This window comes from Ochlerotatus camptorhynchus, unplaced genomic scaffold (genome assembly GCF_037179485.1).
Source record: "Ochlerotatus camptorhynchus isolate MF236.1 unplaced genomic scaffold, CSIRO-AGI_Acam_v1.1 ptg000102l, whole genome shotgun sequence".
Taxonomy (NCBI): domain Eukaryota; kingdom Metazoa; phylum Arthropoda; class Insecta; order Diptera; family Culicidae; genus Ochlerotatus; species Ochlerotatus camptorhynchus.
This window is the reverse complement of record NW_027040592.1, coordinates 677,373-695,235: the sequence shown is the minus strand read 5'-3', so window position 1 is coordinate 695,235 and position 17,863 is coordinate 677,373. Positions and strand designations below refer to the sequence as shown.

General features: G+C 42.7%; 1 protein-coding gene across 2 annotated transcripts in view; it reads left to right on the top strand.

Moving 5' to 3' along the window:
- Positions 1-17,863, top strand: part of LOC135699128 (solute carrier family 25 member 35-like) — a 33,760-nt gene that overhangs the window by 2,321 nt on the left and 13,576 nt on the right. The window lies entirely within an intron of this gene.

The window sequence follows — 17,863 nt, the reverse complement described above, 5'->3', positions numbered from 1 at the left end:
GAAGTGACAGACGGAGCGGCTCAAAAACTTTGGTGAAGAACCTGCTATTGCAATTTTTCAGTGTACCACATGGCAACACTACTACTGGATTTTACCACATGGCAACACTAAATGCACTAGAATGTTTTGGTTCTATCTCTTTCACTCTACTCAAAACTGAATTGCATAAAAAAAACTCTTTGTACACTGTCGAAGATCATTGCACACAAAATCAACTTTGTTCAAATCAAAACAAAAATACTATCCCATCTGGTGGAAAATTTTATTACATTGAACCACAATGGATTTCTTCGCCAGTTAGTCGTCTGTCACTTCGTTTGTGGTATAACCAACAATCAATACGAAACTATCGATTTTAAATTGACTCACTACTTGACTAGCCTATTGGTCCCAAGCAAATCGTTTAACTTACCCCATTCTAGTCGAAGTTCTAGTACCATACAATGTTTGTTTTGATTCGCTATGAAAGTTTGTCAGATAAAATGAGGGGTTAGTGGATTTTCCTATGTTTCTAGGGGTGAACTTGGGACCGAAGATTTTTTTTTTTCCTCTGTTCGGGACTTAACACTACTGCGACCAGTAAATTGATCTAGTGTAGTATATCCCGTGTCCTTAGTTTAGTGCATGTCGTATTACTCCATCACTATGGATCATTGAAGATGCTGAGGTTTTGACAGCACCGTACTGTGGCTACCACAGTATTTTACATTGGTTCGTCCGTATACAGTAGCGCCAAATGAAAGCTGTGGTGGGTTCAAAACTCAGCCATCTAAAATGATCCATTGAGAAATGATGAAGCATTCGATTTTTTTTTTTACAGTTGTAACTCTTACATTTATTGCAAGGATCCGCCTCTAATTGAAAGGTCCCGCTATTTATACCCTTCGGAGTGTTGAAACACCCTCCAAAGGCGCGCCCCTTTGTCAGTCAAAGTTGGATTCCTTAACAACAAAATTAAGGTATGACACCGATAATGACCATGCATCAGAACCCTAGTCTTAACTGAAGAGGTTTTCGGATGAGCACGCAAAGGAAAAACTCACGGATTGATAGAGAGAAAATAAAAACAACGTGTATTCACTTGGTTTGATTTGGATGTAATAAAAACGGAAATGCAACTGTCAAAACGGCCGCGGCCGAAAATACCCCAGTGGTGTGGAAAAACAGTGGGGGCACATGGAGTGCAGTGGTTGCCATCTCAACATTAACCACTTCAAACTAGGGAACAACGAATAGAAGATTAGTAATCACATAGATGAAGACAACTAACTCATTTTTTTGCCTTGTTTCAAGATCATCCTCGGTAGACAAAGCCGAGTCTTGTCACTATCAACAAGGCATAAAAAGTAACAAGGACTAAGATGTGTTCCTTGGATTACTGAAAAATTCTGTTCCCCTAGTTTGAAGTAGTCAAAACTAGGAATCGGTGGTAGATCTTACATCCCGTAACGTACCACGAAAAGGTGATCTACCCACGTTACGGGGCAAGGGACCGAAGATAGTCGACTAGTACTAGTAGATAGTACTAGTACTAGTCTTAGAGTTACCTCTATGGTTTTGCCTTCACTTTAGTGCACCGACCAAGTGTGCTCTAGAAAACTTCAAGAAACTTCGAGCGTAATTTTTGGACAGTGTCTTCCGGTTTCTGGAGAGCAGCGGCGTTGACCAGCGAGTTGAAAGGAATCGACCACAGGTTTTCCGATTGCTTCCCACGTTTGTGTTGATATGATCGTGACATCGGAAGCGCAGTCCAGCTGAAGAGTTGCATCGTTGCCATTGACTCCAACAGAATCCTATTTCCTCTTGCCTTGAAGATCTTGACTCGATGGGAATTCCTTTGGACTTGATGAACTTCTTGGGCTTGGGTTTTCAAACTTCTTTGCAGGTTTCGATTTTGATTCGGCAGTTGAGCAATATCTTTCTTTATGCCTCTTATGTTTGCACTTGTTGCAGTTGTGGTCTTGATAGGGACATCCCTTCAAAAAAATGCAGATCACCGCAAGCTGGCTTTTTTTCCTTGAGAGGTTATTGCTATTGAAACGACGTTAAGAACGGATTTCTCTATTTGGTGTCCTGCTTCAAGTAGTTGAACCGATGGCACTCTTTTACGAGACTTTCCAAGGTGAGCTTCGAACCTTCCGCCGGCGGAGTATTCTCTTCAGCTTCCAACTTACTGATTCATCGGGTGCGGATGTCTGCATCTCTCGGAGACTGTATACCATAATCAAAATGTAGTGCCTTGAACTGGTCGTTGGATAACTTTGAGAGCTGCAACGATTCACAGTATTTATTCACGGAGGCAGTAAAGCTTGAAAAATCAGCATCGGTCTTCATGTATTGAAGGCACAGGAACCGTTCGTTGGAAAAGGAGGTCTTGCGGCCGTTAAGCTTCTTGAGTTTCTTCACCAAATGCCAGAACAAAATCGCGTGGATGATTTGGTAGGATACTAACTGTAGAATCGTGTCGTTTCGGATATTACACTGATACTTTGGCACGCACGTCTAGTCTCGTTGGTAGAAGAAATTAGAGTATTTTATTATCTTTTTGGCACACAAGTCATGGCGCTCTTTTAGGTAGGGATGTCAAAGTATAGAACTACTCAGGGATGTGCATTACAAGATTTATACAAACCACGTTAATTATAAAAGGCAGGACCAATACTACATCCCTCTCTTTCTCAAAACTAATAAATGTTACCAACTTTGTAGTCTTTGAAATACGATGGATGCTTAATCTCTCTTCTTGGACGCAATTTCGTATCAGTTTTCGAGAGTCTCTGTTGGTTGATATTTTCCATTTCCGCTTCTCCTTCATTGGTTGATGTACGGTCCAGATCTAGTTGTAACGATTCCTCGCCGTCCTTCTCAGTTTCCAGGTCGCCATCCTTGTTTCCGGTATCCTTGGTATCTGTAAAATCCTTTCCACTTCCCCATTCGCCTGAGGCCAATAGGGTGTTGTTCTTCTGTGTTCAATGCCAAACTGTTTACAAAAATCTTGGAGTTCATTGCTGATGAACTGGGGGCCGTTATCGGTTTTTATGGACTCAGGCATTCCGAAACGGCAAAACGTTTCATGTAGAGTCTTCACAGTCAAATGTGCCGTAATTTGCTTCATGATTATCACTTCTGTGAAACGACTAAAGTAGTCCACAATCACAAGCAGGTTATGACCGGATGGTAACGGGCCGATGAAATCAATTGCAAGATCGGCCCAAGCTTTTTCAGGTAATTTGGTGCGGTTCAGTGGCTCAGGAGGATTTAGTGTTGATACTAGAGTACAGTTTTTACACTTCTTAACGAATAACTCAACTTGCTTATCCATCTGTGGCCACCACACCTTTTGACGAAGCCTTCTCTTCATAGCCACCATTCCCGGGTGAGATTCGTGGGCGATTTCCAATACTCGTGACTTTAGCCGCTCTGGAATGACTAACCTATCTCCTCTCAACAGTAAGTTTTGAACTCGATACAACTCTGAGCTAAACGGTTTGAATTCCTTAGTAATTTCATTCCATATTCCAGTTTCCAAACTCTGTTGAACACTTTGAAGCACTGCATCTTTCAAGATATTCTCTTCGACTTCTTCAACAGATACGGCGCTAAGAAATCCAGATAAAGCCAATTGTAATATGCAACCTTCATCCGATGATCTGTATGCTACAGGATTGGTCACTGATAATCGAGAAAGCGCATCGGCCAAATTGTTTGCTCCCGGCTCATACACCACATCAAAATTGTACGTCTGCAGACGCAATACCCACCGTTCTATCCTGGCACAAGGCTTGGATCGCTCTTTAAACAGGAACTTTAAAGGTTTACAGTCAGTTATTAGTTTAAATCTTTTTCCGAGCAGATATAATTTGAACCTATCGACGGCCCAAACCAATGATAGCGCTTCCCTCTCCGTTTGAAAATATTTTCTTTCGACCTCTGTCAAAGACTTGCTTGCGAACGATATGATTCTCCTTTTACCACCTGCATCCTGTTGAAGCAAAACAGCGCCCAATCCACTGGGACTCGCATCGGCTATTACAATACAGAGATCTTTGGGATCATAATAGCCAAGAAAATTAGTTCCACTCATAGCAGACTTGATCTCTTTAAACGCTCGTGTGTGTGTTGGTTGCCAGTCAAATTTTTCCCCAACGCGAAGTAGACTCCGAAGTGGCTCTGTTTTGTCTGCCAAAGATGGTAGAAATCTGCCAACATATGTTATTAGCCCGAGGAAGCTACGTAGTTCTGAAACATTGCACGGAAGCCGAAATGATTTGATGGCCGCAATCCTACTTTCTGTTGGCCGGATACCCGAACTAGACATCTCATGACCTAGAAATTCGAGTTGAGAAACATTGAAAACGCATTTCTCTTTGTTCAGTAGAATTCCGCATTCTTGTAGACGAGATAGAAGGGCATTTAGCCTGCGGTCGTGTTCTTCTGGATTTCGTCCCCAGATCATTATGTCGTCTAAGTAAACGACCACGCCCAGCAATGACTGACTCCATAACCTTCTGAAACAGTTCAGGAGCGCAGCTAATACCGAACATTAGCCTTTTATATCTGCGTAATAAAATATACACATAACTTAATAAAACACTCATCAACATACGGAAGGATAAAAATTATTTATTTGATTCAAACTGATTCGACACTCATATGTTTACCTGAACAGTCCTTGCTTTGTAATAAAGGTTGTGATTTCTCTTGATCGTTCCGAAATTTCCACTTGGTGATACGCTTCTTTGATGTCCAACTTTGAGAATCGAACTGCACCATTGATTCCCCCAAAGAGCTCCTCAATTATTGGCAGTGGGTGCGTTTCCCTAATGACAGCTTTATTTGCTCTACGCATGTCGACGCATAGACGTATCTCACCATTATCCTTCACAACTGGTACAATTGGGGAAACCCATGCCGACGGTTGCTGCACCCGTTCAATAATGTCCTGGTTCTGTAGATATCGAAGTTTTTCCGCAATTTTGTCCTCCAATGCGAATGGAGCACGACGGTATGGTTGCTGTACGGGTTTGACATCGGGGTTCACTGGAATCTCAACAAGAACTCCTTTGATCTTCGGAAATGCAGCTGGAATTTCTTGGACCGAACCAACGTTGTAGCCGATATTTAACACCTTAAGCCTTTTGGCCGTTTCATCTCCCAGAAGACTTTGCATTCCGTTTTCGGCTACGTAGAATGTAGCTTCGACCTTGTTTATGGCTGCCTCTATTTCGGCAACAAACATTCCCACCATGTTTATAGGAATCGACGAGCCATAAGCCTTGAATGACCGGTCGACCTGCGGATTAAAACTGACTTTAGCTCCGCTTTGCTGAAGCATTTGCCATGTTTTGAGGTCGATAATATTCGCTGCGGCTCCAGAGTCAATCGTCATAACGGTCTCGACGCCTCCCACTTTAAAACGAAAAACATTTCCACCCATTATGAAGCAAATGTCTTGTTCTTTTCCAGTGATATTTTGATTTCCGTGCATATTTTCGTCGGATTCAACTACCGTCTTGATACGTTTAGATGGGGTAGCATTCTGAACGGAATCATCGTTTGTCCTCTTAGTGCACCATTTAGCAAAGTGGCCAACAGTTCTGCATTTGAGACACTGTGCTTCTCGGGCAATGCATGATGGGCTGCCTTTGAGATGCCCACGACGTCCACATCCAAAACAAATCCTGTTGTCATTGTTTGGTTGTCGCCCGCCAGTCGGTCCGACAAAAGCTTGATTTCCGGGAGCCAACCAATTTCTTTTGGCCTCGAATCTGAACCGCGGTTGGTCTTGAAAGTTCTGCCGGCGAAAATGCCCTTGGGACTGGAATGAACGGTTGCTTGTTGATTGGAATGCAGGTTTTGTCGCCTGTGGGATCTGTTGGTTCACCCTATTCACAGCAGTCGATGGTTTACCATCACTTTCCCTTTGAACCATTTCCTTACATTGCTGCTCGACATCCTCAATCGTTTTTCCGATGGCTACTACTTCGTCGAGAGGTCGATCCTTTTCCAGAATTTTCATGATCATGCTCTCCATCACTGAACTGCCTTCTTGATCAAAATCACACCGACTTGCTTGAACGCGTAGTTTCATTACAAAATCGCCAAAACGTTCTCCTGGAAGTTGCAAAATTTGCCGAAATACATGTCTTTCATACGTTCGTCGTCTGCATGGTTGGAAATGAGAATCAAGTTGTTGAATGGCCACATCATAAAATGGTGGATCTGGAGAAACGTGTGGCACATCGTGCACCCCTGGCAAATTGTCGAAAATGTCCTGCAGATCTGGTCCTCCAAGATGTAGAAGCTGATTCCTCTTCTCGCGCTGGCCAGTAATCCCACTGGCGGCCAAGTAGTACTCCAAGCTACGCTTCCATTTTCTCCATTCCGACGCTAATTGCGACTGATCTACCTTCGCATCAAATTGCTTGACTGGCCTGAATGTCTCCATTGTCTGAGAAAATTTTTACAATTATTAACATTAAAACTCAAAATTCTGTATTTTACCCTTGTCTTCGATAGTGCTTTAACTATTCTATCAATCACGCTCAAAACAAAAATAATATCACGTACACTCTTCACTTTTTTTTGTTCTATGTGCAAGCCATATATTAACCGTTACCCTCCGCAAGTCAGTTCAATTCATTGAATTTTCCATTTGTTATTACATTTTAAATTATCTCAAACAGTCACAAGCAATGTCAATCTCAAACAGAAAAACCAGTGTCTGGTCACGCAAATCTAACGCCTTCTTGTGAAATTCTGTTTCATCTTTTGGAACATGACGAGGTCCACAGTTATGCACTAAAATTATCTAAAACACGGCTTCAAGTTTTATTTAGTACTTAACCTAAAAATTAAACTTTGGTGAATCCGGAACGCGGCCCATTTCACCATTTTTTTTGTTTCTCGTTTGTCAAATATCTTACAAATAAAATAAACTGAGAATCCAGCACTCGGCCCTTGACTTAGTTAATTTATGTTTTCATTCATATGCTCAATTTATGTTTTCATTTATACTATCACTATTGAAGTCAATTCTGTTATTTGTGACAGGTGAATCCGGAACACGGCCCATTTCACCAGTAATGTTCATGTCGCACTTGGCCCTTGACTGAGAACATAAATTCATAAATTTAAGACTTCCGTCATGTTATTACTTGGAATAACTCATGCAAAATCCTTCAATTAATTTCTTCAAAATTTGATTCAATCAGACAGGTGAATCCGGAACGCGGCCCATTTCACCACTGATACCATCTCTTCTACAACGATTAATTGAGAATCCGGCTCTCGGCCCCTGACTCAGGATTTACCTTTTTTTCTCGGTTTCAAATCACTTGCATTGAATTGATTCAGCAAACTAAATATTTCAATTATTAATTATATCAAAATCAACAATCCATCACAACGCCACTTAATAAAGTTTGAATAGTTTTATTTTGACTCACCGAATCGTTGATGGCTTCATGAAATTCCTTGAGGATCTTACTTATTCCTCACATAGATACCTTCAAGGTATGTGTCCATTTGAACTGCATGCATTTCATTTATGTTCCATTACTTCCATGGTTCATGACAAAAATAAAAAAAACATCCGCATAATCTATCCTCACAGACATGCAAGGTATTTACTTCAATGGTATCACTCATACTTCCATTTTTATTATTTATCGATCTTCGTCCCTTTTTCCTTTTCCTGGTGCCACACCATTACCACTGCTCCTTTGCATGCAGTTAAAACAGCATGCTCAACACTAAGAACTTTTTTTCTTAATACCTTCACTGGTAAATAGCCACCAAAAACGAATTATCTTCATCTCTTTTGTTAGCACTTTGTTCATTAGTGCCGCACCATTACCACTATTCTTTTCATCGCTGATCCACGAATTCTAGCGGCCATCTTGTTTTCAAAGCCACATAAATTTCCAGTTAAACTTCCTGTATAATATTCATTAAGACGACGCCATTTTGTTATTTTCATTCACAGCTCAAACGCATTTTCGTACCTTTCCTTATTTATCTCGGCCGTTTTATTATCTTTGATTCCACTGCTACTTTATTTTAACGTTTCCAGCATTTTTACCTAGATTTTTATCATCTTCATCACCTAACACCACATTTTTTTTTTTTTTTTGTTTACTTGCAATGCACTTTCGAAGACATTTTTTTTTACCCCGTTCTACTTACTCCAACGCTTCAATCAAAATCAAAACTACCCGGAATAAACTTTCGAGATCATCAGAAAACCACCATAGATTCAGAAATAATCATTCAATTAATCACTGCTCCGAATCACAATAATTATTTTCCTCGTACGCCACTGTAGAATCGTGTCGTTTCGGATATTACACTGATACTTTGGCACGCACGTCTAGTCTCGTTGGTAGAAGAATAGAACTATAGTATAGAACTACTCAGGGATGTGCATTACAAGATTTATACAAACCACGTTAATTATAAAAGGCAGGACCGATACTACACTAACGACGTACTATTCATGGAACTGGGTGCCAATCTTCCTCAAGAGTAGCCTCACCTGCGCGGGGTCGTCCAGATTCTTGCCGTCGTTCTTGAAAACATCTTCGTAGCGGGCGTACCAAGCGTCGAAGAATACTCCGTCGTCGCTTAGACAATGAAATAAAATTACTGTTTTATTCGCTCATTATATCCGTGTGTCCCACAATCGGTGATGGCCGACGTGTGAAGAAATATTTCGCGTTAAATGAGTGTTTCCGCGAAGCAACGCCGCGATAAAAAGGAATTACGAGTGTCGTTGAAAAGTGCATCTTCGTTTGCTTGAGAAGAAAATGGTGAGTTCTCCAGCTCCAGCCACAGCTACCGTAGCAGTAAAGCTGCCTGAATTCTGGAAAACGGATCCACAGATATGGTTCGCTCTATCACACCTTGGCGAAGGTAGATCAGTCTGTGCTCAGGCACATTGCCGACTTGGTTTCAAATCCTTCTGTCGAAAATAAATACCAAGCCATCAAGGAACGTTTGCTCACACGATTTGAACTGTCTGCACAGGAAAAGCTGGAAAGACTGCTGAGTTCGTGTGACCTCGAAGATATTCGCCCAACACATCTACTTGCAAAAATTCAAGAACTTGCAACAGGGCTGAACGTGAACGAGGAGCGGTTAAAAATGCTTTTTCTCCAGCAAATGCCACCTAGCATCAAAGCAGTTCTGTCGATAAGTGATGGATGGTAGTCTTTCGAAGCTTGCTGAGATGGCAGATAAGATGGTCGATTCCAACAACCCTCACGTAGCTGCAGCGTCAACACAACCAGCATTGTCATCAATAGGCATTCAGGATCTTGAATCGCAAATCGCTGCTTTGACAGCTGAGATATGTCGTATGAAGACTAACGCTGATAGAAGCAGGATCCGATCGTCTTCTCGTCGTTTAATCGAAACTTAACAAACGATATACTTGTATCCTTGTATCATCGAACGTTCGCCGGATTGGCGAGACAGTGTCGCTCACCGTGCCGTTATTCGAATCCAAAAAACTAGGAGACCTCCTGCTTAATACGGCGGAAGTGGGAATGGCGTCTTCTAGCAGCCGTCTTCTAATTTTTTGATCGAACAGCCAACAAACGGTTCCTGTTTGACACCGACTCAGATCTATCCATCATTCCCGGAATGGTACATCCAAGGAGCGGCATCATAACTGTGCCCCTTGGCAGCTCCATAACGCGAACGGTTCAGTAATCAAAACATACGGAAATCGTTTTATTTCAACTGCCCTTGGACGTGCGGACGTGAGCAGTGCTATCATCGGAGCTGAATTTCTTTCGTACTTCGGTATAATCGTCGACCTGAAGGGCCGGAGATTAATTGGCGTTGACGGCACCGTCGAAAAATTTGCTCTTCCAGCAAATTTAGACAGTTTCCTATGGGAATTTTCAGTGGAGTGAAAGGATAGTACAAAGTCCGCCATGTTTCACGCACAGTCTGACGTTTGCTTATGGATTTTCTCATAGGAGTAAAGAGCTACAGAGTCGCCGTCAACGCCAATAGACTCGACAACGAAGCTTCATTCTAGTGGTGGTATGGTTAAAACGGCTATGCACACTGTGACTACAATCGTCAACAATCATCCGTTTAGGAAGCTGTTAGAGGAATTTCGTAACGTCACACTCCCTAACTCTTTTTATATGCACCGTACAACATGACGTCACACATCACATCCAGAATAGAGGACTAACGCTCGCATGGAAAAGTCGCCGCTTGGCTCCAGACAAGATGCAGGATGCCAAAGAGGAATTTAAGCTAATGTGCGAGCTAGGAATTTGTCGTCCCTCCAACAGCTCGTGGGCTAGTCCACTCCATGCTGCACGTAAGAAAAATGGGCAATGGCGTTTCGTTGGCGATTACAGACGACTTAATGCAGTGACCGCCCCGGACAGATATGCGGTACCGCATATTCACGACCTCCTAAATGCTCTTCATGGTAAGTCGATTTTTACTACCCTAGATCTAGAACGGGCTTACCATCAAAAACAGCGGTACTAACCCCTTTCGGGCTTTTTGAATTTACCCGCATGCAATTCTGGCTTCAAAAACATTCCAACAATTTATGCACATAATATTCGGAGATCGAGATTTTTAGGTTTTCATTGCCTCTACGTCACTCGAAGAGCATGAAGCCCACGTTCGAGTTGTATTTGAACGCCTCCAGCAGAACAGCCTGGTCATCAATCCTGCTAAATGTGAATTTGCGCAGGAAGAAGTAGAATTTTGGGATACCTGGTAAGCAAAGACGGACTGCGCTCATTGCCCGATCGAGTACAGGCTCTGTTGGACTTTAAGCAACCAATCACAGCGAAAGAACTTAGTCGATTCCTAGCGTTAGTCAACGGATATAAACGGTTTTTGCCACATGCCGCTCAGAGCTCTCATCCCAGGAAATCGTAAAAACGAACTCGCAAGCTGCAGTGGAACGACGCGGCTTATTCTGTTTTCGAAGAATGCAAACGGAGTATCTCGAACGCAACGCTTGTGCATTATCCGGATGTAACTAAACAGCTAAGTTTGATGGTAGATGCCTCGAATACTTCAGCTGGCGCGGTATTGCAACAATATGTAAACGATCAATGGCAACCTCTCGGTTTTTATTTGGAGAAGTTCAGTCCTTTTCAAACCAAATACTCAACATTCGGAAGAGAATGGACGGCGATGAAAATGGCGGTGAAATATTTTTACGGACCATCGACCGCTCACTTACGCTCTGTCATCGACTAGCAACAATTATCTACCACATGAAGAACGTTATCTACAGTACATTTCGCAGTTTACTTCGGATATTCGATACGTAAAGGGGGACAGCAACGAAACGGCGGATGCTCTTTCAAGGGTTGAAGCGATAACCGTACCTACTCCGTTAAACTACGATGAAATCGCAAGATACTACAACATCCAACTACATCACTGAAGATGAAACAGAAGGCGACCAAATGGAACACACACCCAATTTATTGTGATGTGTCGTTGAATAACTGTTCGGCGGCCGTTTGTGTCAGTGCAATGTCGAGAAAAGGTGATGAAGTGTCTCCATGAAATTTATTATCCTGGCGTTCGAAGAACCCGGAAATTGATAGCCGACCGCTTTATTTGACCAGCAATGAACAAGGACGTTTAAAATATTGTTGGAAACTGCACCAGCTGCCAACGATCAAAAATTAACCGACATACCTCATCACCTGTGCAGAATTTTCCCGTTCCCAAGGTAAGGTTTCGACACGTTCATCTAGATTTGGTAGGGCCGCTACCATTCTCCAATGGTAATCGATACATTCTTACAATCATCGATCGATTCACGAGATGGCCGGAAGCACAGCCACCGACAAACCGACATGAATGATCATACAAATTACAAAGAAATTTCTGATCAAAGCACAAAACTGACATCTGCCGCCGTGTTCGCGGAAAATATGTTTGCTAGCCACGAACACGCGTCGAAGTCGAACGCCGCGACCCAACATTGAGCAACTACGGGACGCCAGCAGCTGGAAGTTGCACTACCCACGGAAGAGCAGCTTGGCGCAGCTTCTCTTGAAGATGGCTGGAGGGAAATCCGTTCCGCCATAGGTAGTACTGCTGCAGCGGCACTAGGTACTGCAATCCCGGACCGAAGAAATGACTGGTTTGACGGCGAATGCAAACTGTTAGTAGAGGAGAAGAATGCAGCACGGGCGAGAATGCTGCAACACCGCACGAGATTGAATGTGGAGCGATACAGACAAGCGCGGAACAGACAAAACTCGGTATTCCGAAGGAAGAAGCGTCATCAGGAAGACCGAGATCGCGAGGCGATGGAAAATCTGTACCGCGTAAACGACACACGGAAGTTCTACGAGAAGGTAAATAGTTCGCGCAAAGGCTACGTACCGCAAGCCGATATGTGCAAGGACTTGGACGGTAACCTTCTCACGAACGAGTGTGAGGTGATTAAGAGGTGGAAGCAGTACTATGACGAGCGCCTCACCCGTGAAGCAGCAGAAAACGAAGGTGGCACGGCAACAGACCTTGGAGCACACGTAGAAAACAACAGGCTACTGGCCCCTGATCTTCAAGAAGTTGAGCAGGAGATCGGTCGGCTGAAGAACAACAAAGCAACTGGTGTAGATCAACTACCAAGTGAGCTATTAAAATACGGTGGTGAAGCACTGACTAGAGCGCTGCACTGAGTAATCGCCAAGATTTGGGAGGAGGAGATATTACCGGAGGATGGAAGGTGTCGTATGCCCAATCTACAAAAAGGGCGACAAGTTGGATTGTGGCAACTACCGCGCGATCACACTGCTGAGCGCCGCCTACAAGGTACTCTCCCAAATTCTATGCTGCCGCCTGTCACCATTTGCAGTCTCTGCAGTCCGCAAATCGCACCGTGTGCTCCATAATTTGTGCGACGTAGAGGCAGTCTTAGCATAAGGTTATTACGAAGCGGTCGGGGTTGAACATTCAGGTCAATTTGCCTCAGAATAGCCTCGCAAGCTGTCCTTCCTTGCAGGATATCGGCCACGGTTAGGGCTCTGCTTGTGTCTCTTCTAGTCCGGAGAAGTTCTAGGTCGATAAGTTGACAACGGCTTTCATAACTGGGTAATCGAAACGGATCATTCCAAGTGTAAAAGTACAATATAAAAAATCAACGGTCCCATGTGGCTTCCCTGATGTGGCGAAGAAGCTAGCTGATCTGCAATCTCCTATGGCAACCTTTAGTTGCCGACCGGTAAGATATGATCGAAACCATCTCAGAAGATTACCGCATACACCGAACCTGCCGAGTTTAGCAATCGCAATAGCATGGTTCAACTTGTCGAATGCTGCGGATAGGTCTGAATAAATAACGTCCGTTTGAACCCGATCCGACATGCTTTCGGTTATATACGATGTGAGACACAGCAGATTGGTGGTTGTAGAGCGGCCGACCCATGTTGATCAGCACTCAAATACTGCTTGCAATGGGACAGCAACGGTTCCATAAGCACTAGCTCGAATAGCTTCGAAACGGCACTTAAAGATGTAATTCCTCGATAGTTATCCACAGCTCGTTTCCTTCCTTTTTTTGTGGACGGGAAACATGAGCGCAAATTTCCAGCAAGATGGAAATATGCCACTGGAGAGAGACGTTCCGAATGGCGAAGAAGCGGAATTAACAAGCTAGCAATATGTCCCTTCAAAAATATAGATGGAACTCCATCAGGTCCAGGATTGAAGGATGACTTGAGCAGAGTCGCGGCCTTAGAAATCATCTCAGCACTAACATCAATTGCACCCAGCGTTTGATCATTTACTGGAACGTTTCTGGCAGCCAGGTTAATATGGTCGTCAGTTAGTATCTCATTAGTGAATACACTGGCAAACCTTTCGGAAAAAAGGTGGCATATATCCTGAACGGTGGCAGCAACTTCTCCGTTGAATTCCATAGACGATGGGAGGCCGGATTCCCTGCGTTGCTCGTTCACGTAGTTCCATAAGGATTTCGGGTGTAGCTTAAGTTTGCGCTGGATGCCTCGGTAAAAAAAAGTCGTGAAAAGCATTCACGACTGACTCACTGGTACATGTGATTCAGTCTCACATAATGTAGTTTCAGAGGAAGCGTAAATCTTCTCAATGCTGCTCTCTTGATTGACTTCAACCTACGTAGCTTTCTCGTCTGCCATATGAGACATGTGAAAAGGTTTGCGGTGCAGCCTCAACGTCATCTGGATCAAGGATGTTCTCCCATACCATGCTGGACAATACATCTATGATGCTACGGTGGTCACCTGTACGGAAGTCATAAGAAACCGTTGCAGGATAATCGTCGAAATCACGCACGAGTTTGTCCTGAACAGTGACAATTAGAGGAGAGTGATGTGGAACTAGCTTAGTTAGTGCACAAGGTGCCGAGGAAATTAATGGAGCCCTATCCTGTGTTACTCACGAAGCAGAGGTCCAAACTACGATCATTTTCGTTAACTACATGGTTAATTTGAGAAACCGTCGCTGCGCTGTAGTTGTCGAGAAGGCTAATAGCTCCTGCGTGAAATGTAGAGCTATCAGGATCTGGGTACAGGAATCCGCTATGATATGGACTCCACGAAACGCCTGGCAGATTGAAGTCACCAAAAATGAATATCTCATCAACTGGAGTGGCACTTTCGATAACTGTGAAAACTGACCGACAGTGAGTATCGATGAGTTCATTGTCGCGGCTCGATCAGGTGGAATGTACAGAGCGCATAGAAATAGTGTGCGATCTGTAGATACTGAAGAAGATCCAGTTTCGGAATATTTGTTCAAAACCACTTGATTAGATTTTCACACCAACCAATATTTATTCTTCACCTCGTCAATCTCTTCTCACGTCTCTTCGTCCGATAGTTTTCAATCGTCCTCCCTCCGCCAAGACCTCTTTGGCCAAGGTGTTCCTAACTTATCACACTGTCAATATATTTTACTCAAAAGTAATAAACGCAAACCCTACATCCCCCTCTTCCTTTAAACGAATTATTCAGTAGCTTACGTAATCTTTGAAATGTTTAGGTTCTACTCTAGTTCTTCTTAATGTATTTGCCGTCTGTATTTTGTCTGATGTCGATGTAGTATCATTATCCTCCTTTTCATGGTGGCTGCTCTTGCGCACCAAACGAGGCTCCGACGAAGTTGTATCCTCTGGTGGATCAGTCTTGTTAGGCTCTGCACGGGGAAGTGCTTTCAGATGTTCTGAACTTCTTCTGAATTCCTTTGCCGTTTTAGTTGATCGAATGGTGACATCAGCTCCACTTCTATGGATAACGTCAAACGTTTCAGGTGCAAAGTCAGCACACAGGTTATTTTCCTTCCTGGTACGCTTCGCTAGCATGCGATCTCCTGCTTGTAAGTCACTTTCCGTGGCTCCACGTTTCTTGTCAGCATACAATCTCCCTTTCTCTTTCTCAATAGCGTCTCGTTCTCTCACTACCTCGTATTCCTGTGATGCGGTTAAAATGCACGGTAAATTTGAGCTCCGATGGAGGCTTTCCTGTAGTCGTGTGACTTGCTGCGTGGTACATCAGCAGATATTGCCTCAACTCTTTCCGCCAGTCCTTCCCCAATTCCTGCGCTACCCGTAAACGCTTCAAAATGGAGCGGTTCTGGCGCTCCACTTCCCCATTCATTTGAGGCCAATAAAGAATCGAGTGTACTAATCGGATACCATACTCCTCACAGAAGGTTCGAAAATCTTCAGAGGTAAATTGCGGACCGTTATCAGCTTTAAGACTCTCCGGTATTCCAAATCGGGAAAAAATAATCATCAACTCAACAATAGTGGCAGACGTTGAAATATCACCCATCTCCACGACCTCTACGAATCTGCTAAAATAGTCTACGCATACTACACTAATAAAATTCTAAACTTAATGTTTATTTTGTCTGTGCACATAATTTTTATAAGATATTCAAAACATTATTTTTATACGTGTAAACATAATTTTCATAATAAACCCCTTACCTATTATAGGCTACCCCATAACACGTATATGCGTGACAAATTTTATTTATATGTATGCTGCCATAAAAATTATGGTTCGAATCTTATAGATGAAGGTTATGTGTTTTCACACATAATGTTTAAGTAATTCAATTCAGTGCACACTATTAATATGGCGTCAGACAATAAGTTTGCACGAATTGTGCTAAATCGTCTCCATCTTCCAACAAAACTTGAGCATTCTCAAAGGTAAATAATTATTTATCTCATTTATCTTTAACTATTTACCATAAAACTATTATTTTCGATTGTTTTCAGCGAAAAAACATTCACAGAAACATTAGCCAACAGCCGTGATGAGCTCGGAGAAGCTTTAAAATCAGAGGAAACCGTGATCTTCCGTCGGATAACTAAATGGCGTAAGGCAAACGTGAATAAGTACAATAAATATTATTTGTTTGAAATTAATTTTTTTTTTGTGAATTCTACACAGTTCCTGCTGGACGTGCAGGAGGAGGACGTGTAGGAGGAAGACTTGCAGGAGGATGACGTGCAGGAGGAGGACGCGCAGGAAGAGGATGTAGAGACTAAAGGCGGCGATGTATACGCTAGACCGAGCGCTAGACCCTCCGAGGCTTCGACCTCGCCTTCGACAGACATCTGAGGACTCAAACCAAAAACGCCTTCACGCGGGAATATACAATCCACTGACGTCAGTGACGGTGTAAAATCTTCAGGAAAATAAATAATTTACCAGAGTCTGTATTGTTATTATTTTATTTATATTTTTAGAACATAAAATATATGAAATTGTCATGTAAACGTTATTATTTGTACCATGACTTTCATTTGAATTAGACACATAATCTTTATGTTCTACCGAGAAAGAAATGTTATTAACCTCACACATAAATTCTATTTACCAATGCAAATTAAATTCATTTCTTATATGCCATTGAATTTATTGGTGGGAAACCAAATAATTTTTATGTTCTTTAAACATATTTTTTATTTGTGAAGTCTAATTGCAAAACACTATGTTGTTTCACACATAAAAGGTATATGGAAATTCAATTCGGTGTAGAAGATTCTCTCCGTCCGGAAGTGGTCCTAGGAAGTCAATCGCGATCTGCTCCCATGCACGTGTTGGCAACTGCTTCCATACCATTGGTTCTGGAGGATTTGGGGAAGATACTAATGAACAACCACGGCATGCTTTGACATATCTTTCTACATGCTGGTCCATCTTTGGCCACCAAACATTCGCACGAAGATGCCCTTTCATAATTCGAGCTCCAGGATGTCCCTCGTGTGCTAGTTGAAGAACTTGTTTTTGTAATTTTAGGGGCACTATGATACGGTCAATTCTTAAGGTGTTTCCTTGAAGAGTCTATTTTTCCATCACACCTCGCAATTTCAAGAGCACACAACTCAAGATCTACGAGGCTTATACATCTGCAAATTTCAGACATTGCTTGCTTCTCCGCAGCAAACAACAAGTAGTAGTTTCAGCTACGTGCATTCACATAAACCATGAAAAAGGACGCTACAGGGAATCACCTTAATAACACATCATTCAGCCTGCATAGCTCAGGAAATATCATTCTGTATTCTAAAGGCACCTCGTCAGCAATTCCAGAATCCAGAGCTTGAAAAATTTGTTGGATTTGAATGTCTTTACGACTGGCCTTCTCTAAATCGTCCCATTTTACAGCAATTGTACTTACGGCTGATTCAACTACTTCGTGGACCATTAGCTCTTCAGCTTCGTCGAATGGTTTGGGCGAGATTGTAGAAAGTCTAGAAAGCACGTCTGCTATATTGAGCGTCCCAGAAATGTGTAAGATTTTATATTGAAAACCTTGTAGACGTAACACCCAGCGCTCAATTCGAGCACACGGT